This window comes from Elaeis guineensis, chromosome 10, assembly GCF_000442705.2.
Source record: "Elaeis guineensis isolate ETL-2024a chromosome 10, EG11, whole genome shotgun sequence".
In the NCBI taxonomy this organism is placed as follows: Eukaryota; Viridiplantae; Streptophyta; class Magnoliopsida; order Arecales; family Arecaceae; genus Elaeis; species Elaeis guineensis.
In genome coordinates, this window is record NC_026002.2 from 63,948,831 (window position 1) to 63,956,415 (window position 7,585).

A 7,585-nucleotide genomic window follows, 5' to 3' on the forward strand; every position below is an offset into this window, starting at 1 on the left:
ATTAGCAATTTGATTGCTAATTGGCTTAATTTATTTAAGCCAATGGACTGAGATTAAGTCTAATTAAATATAATTTAATTAGATTTAGTTTGGGCTTGATTGGATCCAGTCCAATTGGTTTATTGGATAAGCCAAGTGCAAGGAAAAACTAGTCCTAGTTCAACTAGGACTTGGGTCAATCTAATTTCTAATTTGATTAGAAAATTAAATCAGATTTAAATCTAATTTAATCTGATTAAATTAGGTTCTTAATTAGGTTAAAATTTATTTTAATTGGGTTGATCTAATTTTGGTTTAATTTGGTTTGAGAAACTAAATTAAAACAAGTCATAAGATAGAATCCTTGTAAGACTAGGATTCCACCTTGCACCACATAAGCCTTCCCCACGCCCTCTCTCTCATTCAACACCAATCTCCTCTTATTTTGTGTGACAAAAGCCCTCTCCCAGGTCTCTCCCACGTTCACAAAAGGTCTCCTCTCTTCTTTCTTACATGGAAGGTGGTTTGGATCAAATCAAAAAGGAATAAGTTTGGATTTCGAATTCTATGAGATAGAGTTTTAGAAATCCAAAACTCTTTCAATTTTGCACCAAATCTATCCAAATTTTTTTTGGAATTTTTGTGACTTTTAGGGTACACATTATGCACCCTTTGCTAGTGATCCATGTATAAAAATAAGGAGGAGGTGCTCAAGAGTTGGGCGCCCCTTAACTTGCCATGTTTGGATAAGCCTTGACTAGGTATTTGACCTAGACAATGACTCTATCATATCTCTCTATATAAAATAAGTTTCTTCATAAATTTTTGGAGAAGACAAAGATTTGAGAGACCTTTGGGCCATCCAAAAATCAGATAGAAAGACCTTTGGGTCGTGGAGATATAAAAGACACAAGTTAGGGTGTCTAGAGAGAGAAATGAGAAGAAGAAGAGGGTCTTCTTCTAGGGTTGTTTGTTTTCATATCTTTCCTCCCTCCATATTGAGTTTTCTGAGAGTGTCTCAGATTTGAAACTCCTCCTTCTACTTTTCATCTTTGGAAGAGTCCAAATCGAGAAGAAGGACGCACCTGATCAACCATCAAAGAAGGATCAGCACAGTACTAGCATACTGTGCTGATTTCCTGAAGCAGGACTTCTGATCGAGATTCGTGGGCTCGTGTGGACGACTCCTAGAGGCCGGATGCGTGTGCGGCTTGCAACATCATCCTCAAGCTCGGATCATGGAGGTTAGAATGTCTAACTTGTAAGGTAATAGATCTGATCTATTGTTTAATGCATACATTAGATGTAGTATAGAAACATGTTGATATGATCAACATGTAGTTCATGCTATATTTATATATTTTAATTTTTGATTTAATTCTATGTAATAATCATGTAATAAGATCTTAGATGTAGGGATTCTTTGATTTTAGAAAATAATTTTGATTTATTTTAGTCTTCCACTGTATGATCTTGAAAAAGTTTCAAGATCTAACCCTGAAACCCTAGATCTGGTTCCTACAGGTCATTGTATCATAAATTAAGAAGTTGCAAGGAGTTATTATATAATTATCTTATTTAGCAACCGATTGCTTCTTTTTCTTTGGTTTGTTCAGATCAAGAAAAGCAATATACTGAGGACAATTTCTCTTCCAATGATCCTGCTTCCTACAGTAGAAGCACTCTGCCTGACTCTGATCGAACTTAGACTTAGACTTCACGATCTAACCCCCAGCACTTGGCACCTTAGTTTTCTTCTTCTTCTTCTTCTTTCTTAAAGGGACAACATCCGTCTGAAGAAGATGCTCCCACTACATTCACCATCTTCTTATAGAGCTGGTGATCTTTTTCATAAGTTTGTAGCAATTCCAACAGATCGTGATAGTTTACTATGGGCTTCGTCATTCGATAATGACTGAAAAATGGTAAGTAGAACTTCGACAGAGAATTCAGAATCACATCTTTTCCAAGCTACTCATGCATAAAAAAGCTGAGCTTGCTAAGGCACTCGATCTATTTGATCATGTACAATATATGATCGATTACCGACATCCCCTCCCTCATTCTGGCATTGAAAATGACACAATTGATCTTGTACTACACAACATCGTCAGGAGTGCCAAAAGAATGATTCCACACTTTGAGTATTTTTTCTGGCTCAGCTTCTTCAAATTTACGATTGAACTTGTCATTCATAGCCGCTCATATAGTACAACACACTATAGTGTGGTCATTGAGCCACTTCAAATAAGTATCTCGAACTGCACCACGAGCGTTATGAGCGGGCTCCTCAAGTGTCGGATCTGTCAGTACGTACAAAATCTTCTCATGCTCCAGGACTATCTCCAATTTTTGATACTAGCTATCGAAATTGGATCTCCTCAATTTATCACTATCTAATAGTGATCGGAGCGATTAGTTGGTGGTCATAACTACAAAAGAAAAATCAAAATCTAATTAGTATATAAATCAATTAAGCTTAAAGATATGGACTTCAGTCTAAATGTTCTTCCACTATTTTAAATGAATTGGTATCTTCTACCTTCAATTCAAAAAATTACTCTAATTTCTTAGTGGGTTCTAGAATCCACACAATTGCACATGAGCCCGACTTTAGCTAGCTCACCCATGTATATCTATAGTAAGTTCTTAACCAATTATTTCATCAAATAATTTTTAGCAATTAATTTTACCTCAAGATCCTAACAGTAGGCTTTGGCCTCTACTGAAAGGTCTGGCTAGGTCCAACTATTAACATGATCATATACAGAAATCAAACCATAAATGATCAAGCTCGACTTTGGTTGATCATCCTGATCATCTATAAGAGAGACTCGACTGAGTCATCATATTATGAATGATCATTCCAATAGCAGATGAGCACCAAATCTTTAGGCCATCTAATAATCATCCAACTATTGGACCTATTATCATCCAACTTAATGAGAGGTTATGATCTAGTTATCTCTATAGCTATTTTATTTTTAAGAATCTAATAATTTTAGAGAATTTAATTAATTGAATTGATAGATGAGAAAAGACTCAACCAATTATTCTTAACCCTCCAACTGACTTCACCAAGTCAGATTAAAGAAGATTGGATTTAATCTGGTCCACCCAATGAGTCATAAATCCTCCCACTGACTTCACCAAGTCATGAAGAGAACTCAAGACAAGTTGAACTAGGGGCATCTAAATCAGTCATACTGATTTTCTAGTTAGTATTGGTTAACCCCAAGCATTAAGTGATCTAATCAAAATATGATTGACTATATTGGTCAGATAAGTAAGATTGATGGGAGGGATATGCTATTAACTCATCAAAGACTCAATCTATGTGAGTAACTCCCAATTAGTGACCACTGATTAAGACTGCCAAACTTACCTTAGACACCGACTGATTAACCAGTTTCAATTTGATCAACTTATAGACTTAGGTTCAACCATAGAGCTACGATCAAGGTCCATCTTTGTCTAATCAAAGACATGGACTTGACCTATTACAACTATTGAAAATTGATCAAGAGAAGAAATTTACCCAATGAGAATTAACTTTTATCTAGATTTGATCAATTACTAACATGATCCATTATCAATGATTTCTAACCCTAGATCTAATCCAATTAAATGGACTTGACTTGAACTAACCCATTAACCCATGATTTATAAAATTGATGTCTTAAATTTTTGGTTTTCAAATCTAGATCGCATAATTCTCAATTAAGTTTTGGGTTAACATGGGTTCGGGTTTGATATTTGAAAATAATTTTTAGTTTTATAAAATATTATTACAAACAATCATCTAATAATCAAAATCTTAATTTTAGATCTAAAATAAAATTTTAATTTTTTTTATTATTCATCATCATAAAAAAAATCACGCAGCACCCTTACACGCCATAGGAGATCCCATCAAATGGATAAATAGGGCTGCAAAATCCTAATTTTTTCTATGATCAGATGGCTATGAGGATCTATCCAATCAGACTAGTATATTACTCAGATTTTAAATTAATTATTTAGATCTAATCTAAATAATTAAAATCAGATTTATGCAAAAAATTTATATCATAAGAAACCAAAGCTCTGATACCATTATTGGGAAACAGACAGTTCAAAGCATATATTTTTTAAAATTTTTATAGTGAAAGTAGTATATTAAACTATTTAATCTCCTACACATACTTTCTAAGGGTCTATGATATGAAAATATTGCACCAAAAAAATTTGATCTGAAAGAAAAGACTATATTGATCATATCGATGCCCTGAATCAGATCTAACAATTAGATTTGATTCGATGAGTTTAGAACCCATTACCTAATCATGGATCAACAATCACTGCTATTGATGCACATGGAAGGAGGTCCTTCCTGATATCGAGTTGCCACACAATGCGATCGGCCTCTACAGATGGTCCACTCGAAGCTTCGAATAGATTGTCCTTCCTAGGAGTGCTAGCTCACGACAAAGATTTTAGATGGCTGATGGAGACTCCTTTCTTCAGATCAAATGGATGCCACTAGATCAAATGAAGGAGCTTTTCAAGGAGGAGATGGTATAGAAGAAGAAGAATGAAACTCCTTTTGCTTTTCTCTCTCATAAAATAGGAACTAAAAAACCCTAGAAGTCCCACCCTTGATGTCACCCCCCAAAGAGAATCTTTTTTCTCTTTTTCTCATGCACGTGAAAATCATGCTTTTTTTAATCATATTTTTAAATTAAACAAAGCATTATATGGTTTGAAACAAGCACCTAGAGCTTGGTATGAAAGGCTAAGTAAATTTTTGCTTAATAATAATTTTTCAAGAGAAAATGTAGACACAATCTTTTTCATTAAAAGAAATCAAGATGATATCTTAATTATACAAATATATGTTGATGACATTATTTTTGGATCTACTAATGGAACTCTTTGTCAAGATTTTGCTAAGCTCATGCAGGGAGAGTTCGAGATGAGCATGATGAGAGAACTTACATTCTTCCTCAAACTCCAAATCAAACAATCAAAGGAAGGAATCTCCATCACTCAAAGAAAATTACAAGAGAACTACTCAAAAGATTTGGAATGGAGGGTTCCAAAGCAATTGGTACACCCATGAGCCCATCATGTAAGCTTGACAAAGATGAAAGAGGTAAAAATGTAGACTTAAAATTTTATAGAGGCATGATTGGTTCTCTATTGTATTTAACTGCTAGTAGACTAGATATTATGTTTAGTGTATGTCTTTATGCTCGCTTTCAATCAAATCCAAAAGAATCACACTTGAATGCAGTTAAAAGAATTTTGAGATATTTAAATAGTATACAAACTCTAGGACTATGGTATTCTAAGGACTCATCAATTGACTTAATAGGATATTCAGATATCGATTTTGCTGGATGTAGATTAGATAGAAAAGGTATTAGTAAAATTTGCCAATTTTTTAGAGTTAACTTAATCTCTTGGTTTAGTAAGAAGCAAAATTCGATGGTACTATCTACGATCGAGGCCGAATATATTGCAGCTAGAAGTTGTTGGGCTCAAATCTTGTGGATTAAGTAACAACTTGAGGATTTTGGCATCAAACTCAATAAAACTCTCATAAGATGTGATAACACTAGTGCTATCAATCTAACTAAAAATCTAATTCAGTACTCTAGATCAAAATATATTAAAATTAGATATTATTTCATAAGAGAACATGTTCAAAATAATAATATAACTCTTAACTATGTATGTACTGAGAAACAATTGGCTGATATTTTTACCAAGGCCTTAAGTAAAGATAGATTTTGTAAAATTAGAAGAGAACTAGAAATTCTTGATCCATCAGCTTAAGTATCTCTCTAATTCCAAGTTCTTAATACCAAAAATTTATTGAACCAAATTTGTTGAGCTCAATTCTCATCTCTTTTTTTCTCTTAAAAGCTCAAAACTGTACTTCACATGACCAATCTCTAGGTAGATACTTTTTTTTCAAAGTTTCAATTTTTTTTAAATTTTTTCATCATTCTTATGAATACCATGAGTCGACCCCCAGGGTCGACCCTAGGGTAAACTTGTAATTCTGTCAAAACTCTTCAGGCGCTCTCTTTTTATTGGAAAATTTTCTTTAAGCCGACTCAGCCCTTCTTCTTCTTCCTCCCACCGAACCAAAAGCTCTCCCTCTCTTCTCCCTCAAACCGAAGATTTCTCTCAAATCTCTCTCCCCACCAATTTTCACCCTTCAAATCATCTGTTTAGGAACCAACTTTCTCTCCTCTTTCTTTCTCATTTGGGCGATTCGAGTTTGCCCTAGATTCTACCCCTCTTCTCCAAACTGATGATTTAGCTCCTCAAAATCTTTGCTTTTTCTTCTAAAATCTTTTTCTTTCTACCTCTCATTTAGTCTCCTAAGCTCCTTGCAAGTCTCTTTTATTCAAATGGCTCCCAAAATGAAGCTACCACAAAGAAAAAAATCTGTTCGCGGGTTGGAAGAGAGTGTACGCAGAAAAAAAATGGAAGTCGAGCCCTCTCCTACTTCAATCCCAGCTCCAGGTCTTGCTTCAGCTTCTACATAGTCTCCATCAGTTTTAGCCAGGTACCTCTCTCTGATTGAAAAGTAAAATCTGAGAAGAATATAGATTTCAAGTTTTTTGAAAAAGAAGGGTTCTCTATTGGATCAAAGATTAAAAATCAAGGATGGGAGTTTTACTATTTATTAAAGGAAAATACTTATGTTGATTTGGTCAGAGAATTTTACTTAAATTTGAGTTATTGCAATGGAACAGTAAAGTCTACAATGAAAGGTGGCCTCTACAGATGGTCCACTCGAAGCTTCGAATAGATCGTCCTTCCTAGGAGTGCTAGCTCACGACAAAGATTTTAGATGGCTGATGGAGACTCCTTTCTTCAGATCAAATGGATGCCACTAGATCAAATGAAGGAGCTTTTCAAGGAGGAGATGGTATAGAAGAAGAAGAATAAAACTCCTTTTGCTTTTCTCTCTCATAAAATAGGAACTAAAAAACCCTAGAAGTCCCACCCTTGATGTCACCCCCCAAAGAGAATCTTTTTTCTCTTTTTCTCATGCACATGAAAATCATGCTTTTTTTAATCATATTTTTAAATTAAACAAAGCATTATATGGTTTGAAACAAGCACCTAGAGCTTGGTATGAAAGGCTAAGTAAATTTTTGCTTAATAATGATTTTTCAAGAGAAAATGTAGACACAACCTTTTTCATTAAAAGAAATCAAGATGATATCTTAATTATACAAATATATGTTGATGACATTATTTTTGGATCTACTAATGGAACTCTTTGTCAAGATTTTGCTAAGCTCATGCAGGGAGAGTTCGAGATGAGCATGATGAGAGAACTTACATTCTTCCTCAAACTCCAAATCAAACAATCAAAGGAAGGAATCTCCATCACTCAAAGCAAATTACAAGAGAACTACTCAAAAGATTTGGAATGGAGGGTTCCAAAGCAATTGGTACACCCATGAGCCCATCATGTAAGCTTGACAAAGATGAAAGAGGTAAAAATGTAGACTTAAAATTTTATAGAGGCATGATTGGTTCTCTATTGTATTTAACTGCTAGTAGACTAGATATTATGTTTAGTGTATGTCTTTATACT